Source organism: Pongo abelii, chromosome 16 (genome assembly GCF_028885655.2).
Source record: "Pongo abelii isolate AG06213 chromosome 16, NHGRI_mPonAbe1-v2.0_pri, whole genome shotgun sequence".
Lineage (NCBI taxonomy): Eukaryota > Metazoa > Chordata > Mammalia > Primates > Hominidae > Pongo > Pongo abelii.
This window is the reverse complement of record NC_072001.2, coordinates 96,360,276-96,379,632: the sequence shown is the minus strand read 5'-3', so window position 1 is coordinate 96,379,632 and position 19,357 is coordinate 96,360,276.

Sequence of the window (19,357 nt, the reverse complement as noted above, 5' to 3'; positions counted from 1 at the left end):
TCAGTGGGCATTTCACAGGGGCTTCCAGGGAGCCCCAACCCATTGTGATTCTAAAAGACCCGTTTCACAGAAAGTAACAGACTGAATTGCAGCCCGAGGCCAGCCAGTGACTTTTTCGGAGTTCTGCCTGCACATATTGACCTGATGAGGATTGTGCTGAGAAATCAACAAACGGCATTTGCATCCGCCTGCAGAACAAGCAAGGATATACCAGCAGCCTCTGCTGCTGCCCCAGGTCAAGTACTCCCAGCACAGGTAGGACACTGGTCAGGCCTCCCGCCAGCTCAGTTAGGAAAGTTAGAAAGACTAAGCAACACACAGGCACTGCGAGGGTTCCCAGGGGACTTCATTAGTGGCACCTGCCCTACAGCCACACCCTGAGAGCCAAGGTGCCCTGGAGATCACGCTGGCCTTGCCTGAGTATGAATCGCAGCTCTGTCCCCAGTTGGCCGTGAGGATGTGAGCTGCCAACCACCCTACAGGGCCCAGGCCAGCCCCTCCTCCACAGCAAAGAACTCTCTGCTCCAAAATGTCAATGGTGCCAATGCTGAGAACCCCCTCTGTAAAGGATACACCTAGAAAGATTGGCCCTATGAATAAATAATTTGAAATGAAAAATGTTCAGATTTAAGGAATTCATTAAATGATAGTACATCCCTTTGACAGACAACTGTGTAACTATTTAAAACAATGCAGTGGCATATTTAACGTCATAGAAAAATATCCACAATATACTGTCAAGTGAAAAACACTCTACAAAACAGACTGGATATAATCTCATATTAGTAATAAATACACACACATATTCATGCATGCAGATATATCCATCGCTCTATAATCCAGTCCCTGATTGCAGGGTGGACTCTGCCCCAACCCGCTGGAGCACAGACCTCCCCGACCCCTCCAAATCCACCTCCCACACACATTTTCTACAAGAATTCCAAGCACACTGGACATTCTCGTAAAGGAAATAGAGAAGGCTTTCCATTCCACATTTTGCCATAAAGTTCCTCAGACATCATGCGCTCTTCTTAGTCCCTCTAATGGGATGACTCTACCTGCAGTCCTCCCCTCAGCCCTCCCTTGACCCACACAGAGCCAGTCTCCGTGCCTCCTACCCTCCTCCTCATCTCCCTGCCAGACCCCAGCCCCCATCCCTGAATGTTCCACCTGCCGCTCACACACGTCAACAGGGCTCTGCCTCAGCCCGTCCAAATGCGCTCACCCACACCCACCCACCCAGCTCCAAGGGGCCCTCCAGTTCCCAGACTTGATGCCACTGAAAAAATGGTTGTTACTTAGATGCATAAAATATCTATGTGTGCCTGTGTTGTGTGCACATGTGTGTCTAAAAACACAGAAAATCACATTGAAATGTGCACCATGAGCATCTGTTGCAGTGGGTCCACAGGTGATTTTATTTCTCCCTTTCCTCTTACTTGGTTATTTCTACAGTGAACAAACTTACCTTTAGGAAAAATGATTTTTTTGAACAGCAACCTTTAATAGTAACTTCACTAGTAAACCTTCATGAGGCTTCTTGTCTCTCTCTCAGAGACCTAAGCCAAGTAAAATGTCCCACTGACTTTGGTTTACTCTCCACAGCCCACAGTTCTGAAGTTGGTTCCCAACAACTAAGGGCTTTTTGAAAATTCCACTGTCTGGGCAGGGATTCACAGTCCTGGTCCCACTGACATCTGGGGCTGGATAATTCCTGGTGGTTGGAGCCGTAGGGTGTTTGGCAGCTTCCCTGGCCCTATCCACAAGATGCCCATAGTCATCTACCCTCCACCACCACCCCTACTACCGCCAAGACTGCTATTTTTGGATGTTTCTCCCCTCCAAATCTCGTTGAAATTTGGTCCCCAGTGTTGAAGAAGGGTCTAATGGGAGGGGTTTGGGTCATGGAAGCAGAGTCCTCATGAATAGATGAGTGCCCTTACTCGGGGCTGAATGAGTTCTCATTCTCATTAGTTCCTGGTAAGAGCTGGTTGTAAAAACAGCCTGGCACTCCCTCCTCTCTCTCCTGCTCCCTCTCGCTGTGTGCTGTCTGCTATCTGCACTCGTTGGCTCCCCATTGCCTTTCACCACACATGGAAGTAGCCTGAGGCCCTCACCAGATGCCCAGTCTTGAACCTTCCAGCCAGTAGAATTGTGAGTCAAAGAAACATCTTTCTTTATTAATTACCCAGCCTTGGGTATTCCTTGATAGCAACATAAACAGACTAAGACAACAATGATGCCTCCAGACACTGGTGCAGTGTGGCAAAAATATATATGCTGGGAGTCAGGAGGCCTGGGTCCTGGCCGGGGCCACCACTAACTATCTGAGGTTAGTAGTGCCTCCTCTAACCACCTTGGTATCAAGTTCCTCATCTTGATCAAAGAGGCTTAAAGAAAAGAATTTCTAAATATCTTTCCAACTTAAAAATTCTAATGAAGAGTGCTTCTGAAAAGCATGGTCTTGGCCGGGCACAGTGGCTCATGCCTGTAATCCCAGCACTCTGGGAGGCTGAGGCAGGTGGATCATCTGAGGTCAGGAGTTCAAGACCAGCCTGGCCAACATGGTGAAACCCCATCTCTACTAAAATTACAAAAATTAGCCGGGTGTGGTGGCACACACCTGTAATCCCAGTGACTTGGGAGGCTGAGGGAGGAAAATCGCTTGAACCCGGGAGATGGAGGTTGCATTGAGCTGAGGATCACACCACTGCACTCCAGCCTGGGTGACAAAGCAAGACTCCATCTCAAAAACAAATAATAATAATAATAATAATGAAAATGAAAATCATGGAAAGAATGACCTCAACTGAGTTGTGCTACCTCCCCTGTCCCTCCTAGCCATCCTCTACATCCAGCCACAGCCACCTTCCCAAACCCCTAATCTGTGCAGCCCTTTCCCACTTTACACCCTACAAAGATCCCGCCCTCTGCAGAGCTTGGAAATGGGTTGAGAAGCTTGGCTGGGCATCCCTTCTGTTAGTGCCCAAAGATGATTCAGCATTTACCCTGAGTCAGGCATGGTGTTTTCCCAAATGTGCTCTCTAACTTTTTTTTTTCTTTGCAAAGTGGGGCCCTCTTTCCTCTTCAGCCTTCCTCACTCCTGCGCATCCTCCAGAGCTACACCAGTTGTCACTCCTCAAAGAGCCTTCCTTAAACTAGAGTCTGTCAAGGACAACCCACCCCACCCACTCCCTGAGCCACGTTGGTGGACTGCCCAGCGCAATGCCCATCTTGCCTCACATAGTCCTTGGTTCACTTCTCCCATTGCTCCACTGAAGTCCTGTGTCTGGTCACATTCCAGCCTCTGTCCCTAAAGCTCATACCATACCCGGGCCAGAGCAGGTGTTCCATAAATGGCTCATTGGATGAGACTCTGTTCCATTGCTTATTCGCTGAGAAACCTCGGCCACAGTATTTATCCTCTTTGCTATGAACTAAGTGTTTTTGTCTCCTTCAAAATTTATATGTTGAAACCTTAACCCCCAAAGTGATGGTGTTAGGAGATAGGGTCTTTGCAGGGTGATAATGTCATAGGGTGGATCCCTCATGAATGGGGCTAATGACCTAGCAAGAAAAGAGACAAGAGAGAGCTGCCTTGTTCCCTCTACCATGTGAGGACACAGTGAGAAGGCACCATCTATGAATCAGAAAGTAGCCTTCACCAGACACTAAATATGCTGGCAGCTTGATCTCAGACTTCCCATCCTCCAGAACTGTGAGAAATAGATTCCTATTGCTTATAAGCTACCAGTCTATAGGATCTTGTTGTAGCAGCCAGAGCTAAGACACTCTTTTTTTTTTTTTAAATGGAGTCTCACTCTGTCACCCAGGCTGGAATGCAGCAGCACAATCTCAGCTCACTGCAACCTCCACTCCCAGGTTCAAGCAATTCTCCTATCTCAGCCTCTCAAGTAGCTGGGATTACAGGCGTAAGCCACTGAGCTCGGCCTAAGATACTCTTGAAGTCTCAATTATCTCATCTTTAAACTGGAGATGATAACGGCTTCTCCCTTAGAAAGTTGAAGTGAAGAGAAAACGAGGCCATGCCTGTCAGACACTTCCCAGCCCAGGCCACCTGGCCCAATACACGTTACCTATGATCCACAGCTAATCTCATCTCTATCTAGTGAGCCCAAAAACAGCTCCTGTGAGTTATGAAAGAAGGAGCAAAAAGGCTCCCGTGGGCCGGGTGTGGTGGCTCAAGCCTGTAATCCTAGCACTTTGGGAGGCTGAGGCGGGTGGATCATCTGAGGTCAGGATTTTGAGGCCAGCCTGGCCAACAAGGTGAAACCCCATCTCTACAAAAAATACCAAAAAAAAAATTAGCCAGATGTGGTGATACATTCCTGTAGTCCCAGCTACTTGGGAGGCTGAGGCAGGAGAATCGTTTGAACCCGGGAGGTGGAGGTTGCAATGACTGATATCGAGCCATTGCACTCCAGCCTCGGCAACAGAGCAAGAGTCTGTCAAAACACAACAAAACAAAACAAAAAGCTCCAGTGATGAATGCTGAAGGGTGGGAACGAGAAACAGAAACATCTAGGAAAGAATGCCCCACTAAACCCTTGGCATGACCTACAACACCTCTCAGCCAGCGGGAGAGAAGACCAGGCTGCTCCCCAGGGCCCCGTGCTGGGACTTGCGGTTGAAAGTTAGGCTGTGTTAGCCACAGGCAACAGGGACAAGCAGGGAGCAGGGGCAACCTCCCCTCGACTTGAGCCTCAGCAGAGCTGGCGCAGGCCCTGTGCTCCCTGGCCTGGCCGGAGCTTTCCTCCTAGAGACAGAGCAGGGAGCAGCGGCAGCGCTGGCAGCAGGAAGTCTGGGGCCCAGGAGTGGATGGCAAAGCAGATGAAGAAAGGGATGCAGTGGGGCAGAGAGAAAGTGTCGGCAGCGCCTCAGGGATGTCATGGAATAAGGAGATGCTCACCTATTCCAGAAGTTTCTTTAACTGTAGATTGGAGAAGAAAAGAGACAAGACTCCAGAAGTCCCAGAAATAGCTTATTTATGTATTTTAGAGATAGGGTTTCGCTCTGTTGCCCAGGCTAGAGTGCAGTGGCATAATCATAGCTCACTGCATCTTTGAAGTCCTGGGCTCAAGGGATCCTCCCACCTCAGCCTCTCAAGTAGCTGGGACTACAGGCACACACCAGCATACAAAGCTAACTTTTTTATTTTATGTAGAGACAGGGTCTCCCTATGTTGCCCAGGCTGGTCTCAAACTCCTGGGCTCAACCAATCGTCCCACCTTGGCCTTCCGAAGTGCTGGGATTACAGGCATGAGCCACCGTGCCTGGCCTAGAAAGAGCTTATTTTTACAAACAAGTTTAAAGCCACACTGTTGTCACCTCCCAATAACAGAGGGCAAATCCCCACTATTTTTGTCACTCCTTTAGGTCAAACCACTGCCTTCACCAAGCCCTCTTGATAAGTTTATCTGGCACTCATAACAAAATATGACACAATGACCCACCCATAACTGCCCATGAAAATCATTTTTTGGATCAGTTTTTAATGAATAAAAGGAGGTTTCTTTTTGAAGACAGTAGCTCTAGGTAGAACCAAAGAACCAGTGGTGGGATTCAGAAGACAAGAAAACGGCCTAGTCTGTTTGCCTAATGTCTCCGTCTTGGTCCTCAGTTAATAGCTGAGCCAGGATGTGGACAAAGTGTGTCATTCAGGGAAGCCCTGAGTGCTCAACACCAAGGACTAGAATAAAACCCAAGTGAAACCCATCTAGCCCATTTCCTCCCCACTTGGCATACCCACACGTCTGGACGCGCCTAGCCACCTGCTGCCGTCCCCCTTGTGAAACTGACATGGTCAGATGTCATGCTAGCGGAAGGCTTTAATTGAAGCCGAATTAAATTAATTACATCATTTTTGCTTTCCAAGCTTAATTCCCTTGAAGTTACATCATGAAACCAGGGCATTACAAAGGATTAGGGACCAAAGGAAGGTAGAGCTGAATAAGGCTTCCACATGCCCATGACTCATGTCTAATACTCATGTCCCCAGTGTGGACCCCTGTGACTCACCACTGCTATCAGCAACAATTCCATGTGGCCTGCACTCATTGGGATTTCTGGCCTTGCCTCCTGCTGCTGAGAACTCTTGAGAGCTCCCTGGGTTAGCCAGAAGTCAGGGAAGCTGTAGGCAGGACTCACCATCCCAAATGGGACCTTGCTTACTTTGGTCTGTGCTTACTTTGGAAGACTTTGAGACTAATTTAGTTCAGTATTTCCCCAAAAGTGGTGTTACTGAGGATGTCAGTAGATGCTATGTGGAAAACAAAGGGTCGAGTGGTCAAATACATTTGAGAAGAGGTTTAATGAATAGGTTTCCTTCCTGGAGGCCTCCTCTAAGCCTTCAACCTGCTAAGTTCACTGTGAATGTCCAGAAAGCAATAGAGTATGCAGCATTTCCCAAAGTGGGTACACCATGGAATCGCCTCTGCAGAAGAATCCTGTGGGGTTAGCACACTGATAAACACATTTTGGAAAAGGCTTTTTGGTTGTAGCTTCTCCTCCCGCCATCCTCCCTTGCCATGAAAACAGAGCAGTCTCCAGACACCTGTGTTTCTAAAACGACGACTTCACATCCATCCCTGCCATTTGGCACATTCTGCAGGAGTTCATAAAAGCAAATAAACGTGTTTCGGTTTCCACTGAAGAACCACTAGGTTGTGTAGCGTGGCAATGCTGAGGGGGCCTCCGGGACTGCCTGATTCTTATTTTACCAGAAGAAGATGTGGCCGATGGAGCAGAAGTGACTGGCTGGAGATAAGACAGCTAGAGAGACACAGAGCTAAGACTGGATACCCATTGTCCTAAAACTCCACCCACAATAATGGGATCAGCCTCTCAGGTACAAATAAAGGGAGTTACTAGTTGATTAGCTGATTAGTTACTAGTTACTAAATTACAGAGTCATTGTTAGATAAATGGATTACTAGATCCATCTAGCAAAGAAGCTTTTGAACAGAACAAGCAACACTCAAGAGGTGGTAGGCAGTGCCAGGAGTTAGGAGACAAAGGCAAATGACTATGGGTTATTCTTTTCTGAGGTTCCATGAAATCCTATGCATAACTCTACCCAGAATTTACCACGTTAAATTATAATGAAATATTTGGGGTCTTCTTTCTGTATCAGAGTTCTTAGTTGCAGACAACAGAATCCACTCTAGCTAATTTAAGCAAAAAGATGGTTTATTAAATGGTACTGAATAGTGCATGCAATCTTCAGGAGGAACAGAGAATGAGATCAGATGTGATGCAGGCAGGAATAACAGAGCCAGGAGAAATGCCCAACCACACCACAGACGTGCTGGAGGGAACACTGATGGCTTCCGCCACCCACCACTGGACCCTATGATACCAGGCTGGATGCTAAAAACCCACAGCAGCCCTAGAAACCAGTGACCCCTGCCACCATGCTTGTCAGAACACCTGCATAAGATCAGCACTTCACCTTGCTCACTTCTGCATCTGGATCTCCAGCAGAGGTACGTGCTAGGTTAAGCTAGGTCACATGCCTCACCATTCGTTATGGACTGAATTGTGTTTTTCCTAAATTCAGATCTCTATGATAGCCCTAACCCCTAATAAGACTGTATTTGGAGACAGGACGTTTAAGGGAGTAATTTGGGTTAAATGAGCTCATAAGGGGCGGAGGGAGCCAATATGACTGGTGTCCTTATAAGAAGAGGAAAAGATGCTGGGAATGCACATATACAAAGAGGAAAAACCACCTAAAGACACAGGGAGGAGGAGGAGGCCATCTTCGAGCCAAGGAGAGAGCCCTCAGGAGAAATCAACACTGCCAACACTTGGATCTTCGACTTCCAGCCTCCAGAACTGTGAGACAATAACTATCTGTTGTTTAAGCCATCCAGTCTGTGGTATCATGTTACGGCATCCAAGCAAACTAATACACCCTGGATGAAAGGGAAACATAGTTTGTAGGTTTCCAGCCTCAGTAATTGGGGGGAAGAAAATGAGAAGAACCAATGCACAGAATCCACCACACTTTATCTAAACAACAGGCTTGCCACTGAGTTTAGAAATGCGTGGGGGCATTTTTTGTTGTTGTTGCAATGGAAAGAGGGAATGCTGTTGGCATTTAGAGGGTGGAACCAATGGTACTAAATACCCTGCAATGTATGGACCATCCCAGGCCACAAATAACTTTTGCACAAAAATGCTAATAGCTCTGTCTGTTAAGAAACTCTAGGCTAGAATGGGAGTCTCGTGAAGACAGACATTATTTATTTTCTCCAACATCAGCACCAGAGTCTGGCACCTAGGAGATGCTCAATCAAGTTGTGTTGAATAAACGTATAAGAAATGAATGATTATAAGGAGGAGTGAAAGAATAAATGAATGGCCAGAATAAGAACGGAAACAGCCCAGAACTAGAAGCAACTAAATATCTGAGTCATACAGGCATAAAATTATATTTTCTTTTTATTTTTTTCTCACTGACAATTGAGCTTGAAATAGAAAAGTTGAAACCGAGGTACACTGAAGCGACTGCACAGCTGATTGATTGTTTGGTTAGTTAATGAGCAGATCAGTGGGGGATGGAGTCAGGCAGGAGAGATGGGCTGGGGTTGCCGTGGGGAGTTAATCAGTTACAGTGTGGGCACAAGGCGAGAGAGTCCTGGGGCCATGAAACTTACACACAACCAAAACCCTTCTTTTACATATATCCATCACCATGACAGAGCACTTGAATGGTATCAAAATCTCCATTTTTTAAGTCACTTTTTACAACCAAAACATTGTCCCCACCAAGCCCTCTTAATAGGTTAATATGTCACCTGAAGGGTGACACCATGACCAATATCTGCCCATCATAGCAATTTTTAGATTAGTTTACAATGCAAGTAGGTCTGTTTTTGAAGAATGTAGTTGTAGGTACATAAAACCAGCGGCAGAAATCAAAAGACTTTAGAAAACAGAGTAGCATGGGTGCCTTTGATCCCCAACCCTGGTCCTGAGTTGAGAGAGGAAATATTGCCAAAGTCTGTCTTTCAGGAAAGCCCAAGGTGTCCAACACTAAGGAACAGAATAAAACCCAAATGAAAACCATCTAGCAAATTTCCTCTCCAGTTGGTATACACATGTCGGGATGTGTCAGCCACCTGCAGCTGTCCCCCTTGTGAAACTGACATGGTCAGATATCATGCTATGGGCTCTCTGCAGCTTCTCTTGGACACATCTAAACTTCCCTCCCAGCGTGACCACATCACCTCGCACCTGGGCCACAACGACTGCTAACTCTCCACCCTGCCAGGACTCCCCTGCACCCAGCAACTGTGCCACACATGATTCTCTTCAGCCTAGTTAACATACCTGTGTTTCCTGTCATACTTCACATACAAAAATACATCCAATGAGGCAATTAAAATGCCAATAGAAATAGAAAATGAGAACCAAAGAGAACCACAGTAGTCCAACCATTTGCCCCAGTGTTTCCTGGGAGCCATGGCACAAAGGAAGTCAGATGGATTGTGTAAACTTCATTAATGGAGAAGAAGAAAACTACAAACTCTTGAAGGAAAGCAGCTCTTCCCAAGTTCCGACATTAAGAAAGGACTCCTATAGGATTTCATGTGGAGGACAATGAAAGACACTACTAAGAGCAAAGTCTTCAGCAGCATCATTCACTAATGATGCAATAGCAGATTTCATATGAAGGTTTCTTCCTCCTGAGCCAAGAGTGTAAAATTTAAATGCAGTTTAGAGAAGGCATCATTCCAATAGTCTCATTTTTCTTTTTTTCTTTTCTTTTTTTTTTTTGAGAAAGAGTCTCACTCTGTCACCAGGCTGGAGTACAGTGGCGTGGTATCGGCTCACTGCAACCTCCGCCTCCCGAATTCAAGCAATTCTCCTGCTTCAGCCTCCCGAGTAGCTGGGACTACAGGCGCCCGTCACCATGTGTGGCTAATTTTTTCTATTTTTAGTAGAGACAGAGTTTCACCATGTTGGCCGGGATGGTCTTGATCTCTTGACCTCATGATCCGCCCGCCTCGGCCTTCCAAAGTTCTGGGATTACAGGCTTGAGCCACCGCGCCCAGCCTCCAATAGACTCATTTTTCTTAAGTCTGCATTTATCATGTTACGTTACTGTCCAGAACCAATGACGTCTCCTTCTTCCCTACCTCTTCTGAGTGGCTATCTCTAGCCTGGCTCCCAGGCTTTTCCTACTGATGGAAACTTCCCCCAGAACTCCCTAGCATGCCCTCAGGGCCCTCCTTATCTGAGGACAGGGCTCCTCCCCACCTTCCAACTCATCTCAGACTGGAAACCAAATCCTGCAGCTCCTGCCAGGAGAGAAGTGGAATGGGAAGGAAGGGGAAGAATAAAGTGGAGAAGGAGGGAGGAAAAAAAAAACGGAAGGAGGAAGGAAAGGAGCCAAAAGAGAAGAGAGATACCCTGACACTCCAACTCCAGGGATGGATTCACATTTAAGGCTGGGTCTAAGCCCTGCAGCATCCATGGACTTTCCATCCTGCCCCCGTCTTGGCCGTGCCTCCCCTTTCCTGAGTGGCTGGGTGCTGCCCCGCGTTCCCCCTACCGCGTGCCCTCTGGCACCTCAGGCTCTGGCAAGACTAAGAACTTGACGTTCCTCCAAACACACCAAAACAGTCTACCCAATGCCCTTTCCCTGCTTCTTCCTTAATTAACAGACCTCGGGCTCTATTCAGGGCTGCAATGTGCTCAGCTAAAAGACTGCATTTTGCTGCCTCTCTTGAATCTAGACAAAAGTCCCAGGGTGAGGTTTCTGCGAAGTCTTTTTCAAGGGGACTGATTCAGCTGGAAGAAAGAGCCTTTACCCCTTGCCCTTCCCCTTCACTCTGCCTGAAATACTATAGACCCCTTATTCAAGGGGCGGGTGTGTTCCAAGACCCCCAATGGATGCCTGAAACTGAGGATAGAACTGAACCCTATATATACATTTTTTTTCCCTATACCTAGACACCTATGATAGTTTAATTTCAAGGCTTGGCACAGTGGCTCTCGCCTCTAATCCCAGCACTTTGGGAGGCCAAGGCAGGTGGATCACCTGAGGTCAGGAGTTCGAGACCAGCCTGGTCAACATGGTGAAACCCCATCTCTACTAAAAATACAAAAACTTAGCTGGGCACGGTGGCGCGTGCCTGTAATCCCAGCTACCTGGGAGGCTGAGACACGAAAATCGCTTGAACCCAGGAGGCAGAGATTGCAGTGAGCTGAGATTGCACCACTGTACTCCAGCCTGGGCAACAGAGCAAGACTCCGTTGGTGTTTTTTTGTTTGTTTTTGTTTTTTAAGTTTAATTCCTGGCCAGGCACGGTGGCTAACACCTGTAATCCTAGTACTTTGGGAGGCCAAGACGGGTGGATCACAAGGTCAGGAGATCAAGACCATCCTGGCTAACACAGTGAAACCCCGTCTCTACTAAAAATACAAAAAATTAGCCAGGCGTGGTGGCAGGCGCCTGTAGTCCCAGCTACTTGGGAGGCTGAGGCAGGAGAATGTCGTGAACTCAGGAGGCAGAGCTTGCAGTGCGCCGAGATCGCGCTATGGCACTTCAGTCTGGGTGACAGAGCGAGACTCTGTCTGGAAAAAAAAAAAAAGAAAAAGTTTAATTCATAAATTAGGCACAGTAAGAAATTAACAATAACTAATAACAAAATAGAACAATTATAACAATACGTCACTATCACTACTCTTGCACTTTTAAGAATTATAGCACAAGCACAATACCACATTAGTTGATCCGATAACCAAGACCACTAAGTGACTAACAGACAGAGAGTGTATATAACATTGGGATGAAGCGGGATAGCATGAGATTTCATCGTGCCACTCAGAAGAGTGCACCATTTAAAACTTATGAATTGTTTATTTCTGGAATTTTCCATTTAATATTTTTGGACTGCAGTTGACTACAGGTAACTAGAAGTTGTGGAAAGTGAAACCATGGATAAAGTGAAACCACGAGCATGAATGCTTGTCTCCAAATCACACTTACTGTACAGACATCCTGACTGGAACTCCAGCAGCCATCTTGTGACTTTGAGGATAGAAGTCATATGCCTAGAATGGAAAAGCACAGTGAGAGAGAGAAAAAAAAAATGCTTCTATAGCAGCCCTAAATTGCTTGCTTTTGGACTTCTCTATGAAAGAGAAGTTAGTCTTCATTTAAATCATTTATTTGGTTTCCTCTCTTAGACAGCTAGATCTAAACGCAAAACAACAGCCATGTGGTTTTCTGCCTCTGAGCCATGGCGTAGCTGTTCTCTCTACCAAAAACCCCTTCATCCCTGTCCTCCTGTGAATTTCTGGTCAGGTTAGAAGCCTCCACTGAGGCATCCCTCCCTGTGTGGAGCTTCTTCAACTGACCTCTCAGGCAGGCCCGGTTTCTCCCTCCTGAGTTACACCTCTTCCCTAAGCCAGATGAACTCACTTATCATTGTCTTGGGATAGTTTACACTAGCGGTTCTCTAAGTGGGTCCTGGGCCAGCAGCAGCACCTGGGAGCCCCACCCCAGACATACTGAATTAGAGACTCCCAGAGCGGAGTGAGGCCCTTGGAATCTGTGTGTTACAAGCTCTCCAGGGGATTCTGATGCAGCTTTGAGTCTGAGATCCCTGCTTTGAATGCGTCGAGTTTTCTAGAGGAGGAGGGTCTGTGTCTGACACCTTTTTTTGTTTGTTTGTTTTTGAGACTGAGTCTCACTTTGTTGCCCATGCTGGAGTGCAATGGGGTGATCTCAGCTCACTGCAACCTCTGCCTCCTGGGTTCAAGCGATTCTCCTGCCTCAGCCTCCCAAGTAGCTGGGATTACAGCTGTACGCTGCCACGCCCGGCTAACGTTTTTGTATTTTAGTAGAGACACGGTTTCACCGTGTTGCCCTGGCTGGTCTCGAACTCCTGAGCTCAGGCAATCCACCCACCTCGGCCTTCCAAAGTGCTAGGATTACAGGCGTGAGCCACCGTGCCCAGCAGTGTCTGTCATCTTTTATCCAACAACCCTAGATTTGCCAGGTACTTAATAATGCTTTAACAAATATTCAAAGAATTACATAACAGTTGATGAATAAAAATAAGAAGGATAAATTAATAGTTTATATGAAAACAACACAAATTCTCTACTCCAGAAAGCCCTGTGGATATTCATTCGCCTGCTCTTCTCTCTCAACTCTTAGCAGATCCAAAGCCCCAAGGGGAGATGTGGCCCCTAAACTTGCACAGGGATTCTAGTCAATGCCTGACATGCTCTATGGCACCACTCCTGCAAAGGACAAAAAAGAAAATAAAAACAGCAAGAGATTTTTAAAAAGAAAAAAAAACGTATCTTTGAGGGTTGATGAAACACCCCAAATTTTTGTACTTGCCTCAATTTTCCATGAAAATTTAAAGCAGTTGTTTACCTTCATTGGAATTGGTTTCAGCTTAACATGGCTTTCTTTTTTCAGATGGAGTCTCACTCTGTCGCCCAGTCTGGAGTGCAGTGGCATGATCTCGGCTCACTGCAACCTCCGCCTCCCAGGTTCAAGCAATTCTCCTGCCTCAGGCCCCTAAGTAGCTGGGATTACAGGCGCCCGCCACCATGCCCGGCTAATTTCTGTATTTTTAGTAGACACAGGGTTTCACCATGTTGGCCAGGGTGGTCTCAAATTCCTGACCTCAGGCTGATCTGCCCACCTCAGCCTCCCAAAGTGCTGTGATTATAGGCGTGAGCCACTGCACCTGGCCCTACGTGGCTTTCTTGATGGGGTGAGCAGCCCAGACTACCATCTGGTTTTCTAGAAAGGAAAAGTGGGGAAGACAGTACAGCGTGCATTGCACATGAGAATATGAGGAAGGTCCACAGATTGCCAGGGGAGGTGATGAAACTTGGCAGCCGCCCCTCAGAAATATTTCAAAGCCAGTGGGGGAGGAATGTTCCTCTCGTCAAATGAAGAAATATTCAGCTAAGCTGGGACCCAGATGATGAGCTTCTGAGAAAAAATAAAGCATGTCAACACCTTCTCTACACTTCTCCTACATGGATGTGAGAGAATCAAGGAAGAGGGAGACATTTTTCTATCAATTCAGCTCAACAAACTTTTCTGAAGACCTCATGTGCCAAGCAGATCTGGGTACATGGGGGTCCGGGGTGACCACAACCCAATTCTGCTCTCAAGTCCTGTTGTCAGACCCCGTAGGTGAGCTGACGTATTTCATCTCAGCTATTGCCATCATCATCATCCTCCTCACTGCTGGGCTGCTATTCACAGAAATTCACAGCCTATGAGATGAAACTCACCTGTACAAGGCATTCATCAATGTGATAAACGCAGTATTAGATGTTTGTATGTGATGAAGTGAGGAGAAGAGAATGATTGACTACCTCAGCAATCAGGCAAGGTATAACCAAGGGGAAAATACTGAGCAAGGTTTTGAAGGATAAATAGGAGTTTGCCAACCTTAAGCTAAGGTAGGACACCTGAGAAGTCTTTTGTCTCCAGAAGTCTTTAAATATGGATCTATATGATGGACTGCAACATTGAAATTCATTCTTCTGGAAGATCCCTGAGAATAGTGCTTTTCAGACATTAATGTGCACACAAATCATATGGGAATCTTGTTAAATGATTCTGGCTCAGAAAATCTGGGCTAAGTCCTAAGAATATGCATTTCTAATAAATTCTCAAGTGATGCTGATGCTGCTGGGCTACAAATCACACGTCAAGTATCCAGGCCTAAGCAGAGATTCTCTAGCTGTTCATAGTCTCACTACACCCCTACGAAGGAGATTCATTTTACAGCATTTAAGAACCGAGTCTTGAGTTAAGAGATCTGTCCCACACTGCATGGTTAAGAAGTAGCGGAGCTGGGGCTGGGCGCGGTGGCTCACGCCTGTAATCTCAGCACTTTGGGAGTCCAAGGCGGGTGGATGATGAGGTCAGGAGATCGAAACCATCCTGGCTAACACGGTGAAACCTTGTCTCTACTAAAAATACAAAAAAATTGGGCCGGCATGGTGACAGGCGCCTGTAGTCCCAGCTACTCGGGAGGCTGAGGCAGGAGAGTGGTGTGAACCCGGGAGGCGGAGCTTGCAGTGAGCTAAGATCGTGCCACTGCACTCCAGCCTGGGTGACACTGTGATTTGAACCCAGGTCTGCCTGACTCAGGGCCACAAGGTCTCAAGCACTGTTCTCTTTACAAAAGAATGAGCCTCTAATCCCCCTAAACCAGAGTGTGATGTGAGACTAGCTGGCATAAGGAAGCAATTCCCTCCTGAAGATCCTAGAGTCTAGCACGCGGAGAGGCCCAAGTTCCACCTGCACTGACCAAGCACAGCCAGGTTCAGTGACTTTAAAAAACCAATTCAAATCCATGACTTTTCCTACCAGAAGAAACTGTCATTTTGGCCTCTTTCATGTAGCAGTGGGCAGTGCAGTCCTTGGACAACAGAGCAATCAGGTACAGAGGGAGAAAACAGAGCATGGCCCATGAGGGCTGTTCTGGCCCTGCCAGGCGCAGTGGCTCAGGCCTGTAAACCCAGCACTTTGGGAGGCCGAGGTAGGCAGATCACCAGAGGTCAGGAGTTTGAGACTCGCCTGGCCCCATCTTTACTAAAAATACAAAAATTAGCTGGGCGTGGTGGCACTTGCCTGTAATCCCAGCTACTCAGGAGGCTGAGGCAGGAGAATCGCTTGAACTGGGGAGGCAGAAGTTGCAGTGAGCTGAGATCATGCCACTGCACTCCAGCCTGCGAAAGAGTGAGACTGTCTCAAAAAAAAAAAAAAATTCCTGGCCATGTACAGAGCCAACTACATTACTTAAAGGGTTTGATGCAGAATGAAAATGCAAAACCCTTTGTTCAAAAAAAAGCAGGGAAAGAGCTTCTTCTTTTCTCTACAGTCTCTCTCTCAAGCTGTCATGGTATTTTTACTTGCTATTTAATGGTGTGCCCCCTCGGGCATGGGATTCACCCGTGTGGCAGGTGCAGTCCCTCACAGTTGCCCAGGGCCTGCCTCATGGTTCTGTGCATGGGGCATGCACGCCAGGCTGGCACCCTGATCCAGGGCCCCTGAGGATGGGGGTGGCAGCAGTTGCCAGGAGAGAGTGAGGAAGCAAAACCCTTACAGGGGAAGTGGGGAGGTGCAAAATAGGGTGGCAGGCCCAGGCAGGAGTCGAGGCTGCAAGCCCCGCTGCATGCTCCATTGTCCCATGGGACTTTGCTTACAAAACACACACTCAAAAATAAAATTACTAAGAATTTCAAGATGGTGAGCATAGGGCATTAAACCCAGAGTGTGGAGTCCTACGTGACTACACTGGTAACATACCCACAAAGCCCTGCCCTACCTTGTTTTAGAGACACGTAGCCTTGAGCAGGTGGCTTGACCTTTCCAAGCCTCAGTTTCCTCATCTGCAGATAAGCATGAAAATACCTACTTCGGCCAGGCATGGTGGCTCACGCCTGTAATCTCAGCACTTTGGGAGGCCGAGGTGGGTGGATCATGAGGTCAGGAGATTGGGACCATCCTGGCTAACACGGTGAAACCCCATCTCTACTAAAAATACAAAAAATTAGCCGGGCGTGCTGGCGGGCGCCTGTAGTCCCAACTACTCGGGAGGCTGAGGCAGGAGAATGTCGTGAACCCAGGAGGCGGAGCTTGCAGTGAGCCGAGATCGTGCCACTGCACTCCAGCCTGGGCGACAGAGCGAGACTCCGTCTCAAAAAAAAAACCCACAAAACCCTACTTCGGGTGACTGCGAGATTTCAGGAGATAACAGGGAAGTGGTGAGATGAAGGACCAGTGGGTTTTTCTATATCTAGTCCTTGGCACAATGACACGCGTTCCCCTGCACAGGACTCATTTGCAGCTCATCCTGACTGTGCACCTCCCCACAGGAGACTGGCAGCCCTGGAGCTGGTCTACACCCTGTTCAGGGAGATGAGCCCCTGATCACATCTTCAGAGGTCTGGCAGTATCGAGATGCTGTGGAAGTTCCTGAGCACTCTCTATCTCCGTACTTCTTCTGCCAACCCATTAACAAATAGCTCTCAGGAAGCACCGGTCCATGGAACATACTTAGAGGAGCACCGATGTAAAGCGTCTCTGACACTCCAAAAGTGATGGGGATTCTTGCATTTCTTTGGCCAGAGCTGCCTTCAGGAGAGTGGTTCTCAACTGCACATAGAAGCCCCTGAGAAGCCACAGGCATCCCCATGCCCCTCCCTCCCCCACCTCCAACAGCTAAATCTGTTGGTCTGGGGAACCTAAATCTGAGTGTCTGGGGAAGAGGAAGCCAGGCCTTAGTAGTGTCTAAAGTTCCCCCAGGTGATCCCAATATGAGCCCGGGCAACAGAGCACGACTTATGATGATGTACGAGGACTGCGCACCATCCCTCCCGGGGAAGCCATTATCACCCGCTTTGACAGGACAGAAAACAAAGAGAGAAGTAAGTGGCTTTCTGGGGCCATGAAGTTAGATGTGTGCACCACCCTGGCCCTCACTTTGCAAAGCAGCAATAGCCTCCCCTGGGAGCTTGTTAGAATTGAATCTTAAATGGTTTAATAAAATTATTTGATCCTCCCCATCATCCACAAAAATGTCAATATCCAGAGAAGTGCCCCCTTTTGCTCAGCTGTCCTACTGCTCTGTGACATCCAAGAGTGTCTCAGAACAGAAGCGGGCATCTGAGGCAGAATGCCCTGGGTGTGAGTGCCAGCGGCCCCCCAGCTGCCCAGCTGTTGACGGTCTCCCCCGTGCTCTAACCCCAGGTTCCCCGGTCTGTTCCAGGTATAGCCAATAACAGCACCCATGCCTCTCCAGGAGGCCACGGGCACAAGGAGGAAAGCTCTCTGTTCAGCTGACTTTAATGACCATCAGCAGCCACTGACCCAACAGCCACAAAAAGCACTCCAGCCATTAAGTATCAAACCCAGCCAGGGACTAAACCCATCTCTCCTGGCAAGAGGCTGTTCCCACGTTTCTTGTGACAGATGTGGCCCTCACTTTGATCCCACTCTCCAAAAAGGACTGTGGACCTTCTCCAAGCCCTTTGTTCCCAGAGGGGGTTAGCAAGGAATCCGCAGGGCTGCTGTGGGAAGTTATCCGGGCATAATCCCTTGTGGAAAAGGCAGCTGGCCCTCCAGCTGGGCCCAGGTGGTGAGGATGCAGGCCTGAGATGGGCTGGGGTGAACCCTGCACAGCCAGATGAACCTACTGTTCTGCAGGCCTTCAGTGCAGCCCCTCAGTAACCAAAGCCTCCACTCTCCCAGCCCCATGGAGAGGGCGCAAGGGCTCGCCACTTCTCACCCGGGACTTTTTTCCTTTTGACAATATGAGCCAGCTGGTGTGAGGGATCCCAGTGCAGCAGGGCACATAGTATATGCAGGTCCCCCACCGCATGGAGACTTTGGTGGTCCGGATGGCAAGGGCTACACCACGGCTTCTCAAAACTTCTTTGTGCACGCCAGTCACTGGAGTTCTCGTTCTAATGCAGAATTGGGTTCAGGAGGTGGAGGGGAGGGGGCTGAGATTCTGCATTCCTAACAAGCTTCTAGATGATTCCAGACTACTAGTCCATGGACCACACTTTGAATATGGAGGGCTCAGGTTTGAATTCTTCTCAGGACCATTCGTGACTGCATGGCCTTGAGAAAGGTATTTAACTCTCAGAACCTCTGTTTCCTCTTCTGCAAGATGGAGCAATGATCGGCATCTACCCTATAGAGTGGGAGGCGGCCAAGCTCCTGAGTGGGTGGAGGGCGGGGCTGGAGTTTAATCCCAGGCAATGCCTTCAGCAAAGCAAGAGAAAGACCTCCTGTAAGGAACCAACAACATTATTCTTTCCCCAGGTGATGGGGCAGGTGGGTTTAGAATCAAGCAGACCTGAACGCACTCTGAGTCTGAAGCCACTCCTCTGTAACTTATGGACAACAAAACTTATACAAGTTTTGTTGCTGGGAAGAGGAAGGAAGGAAGGAAGGAAAGGGAGGGAGGACTTTTAAGTCAACTGCTTAGCACAGGACTGAGCGCTCAAATGTTTGTTTCCTTTTCCTGTGTCAACTTCCTTTTTGTCTGTTGGTTTTCCATTTTTATCTCTCCAGAGAAAATGCAACCATTAATCCAACAGGGTCAACTAGGAGTTTCTGAGGATTATCATTCAATGACCATGAGCATGAATGCTTGTCTCCAAATCACACTTACTAGTAAGGATCCTTTCATTACTAGTGATAGAAACCCCCACTCACACTTCAGGATATTATGGCTCCCTTAACTGAACAGTCCATTGGGATTCAGGCATAGCTGGATCTAGGTACCTAAGTGATATTGTCAGGGATGTGTCTCCATCTTTTTGT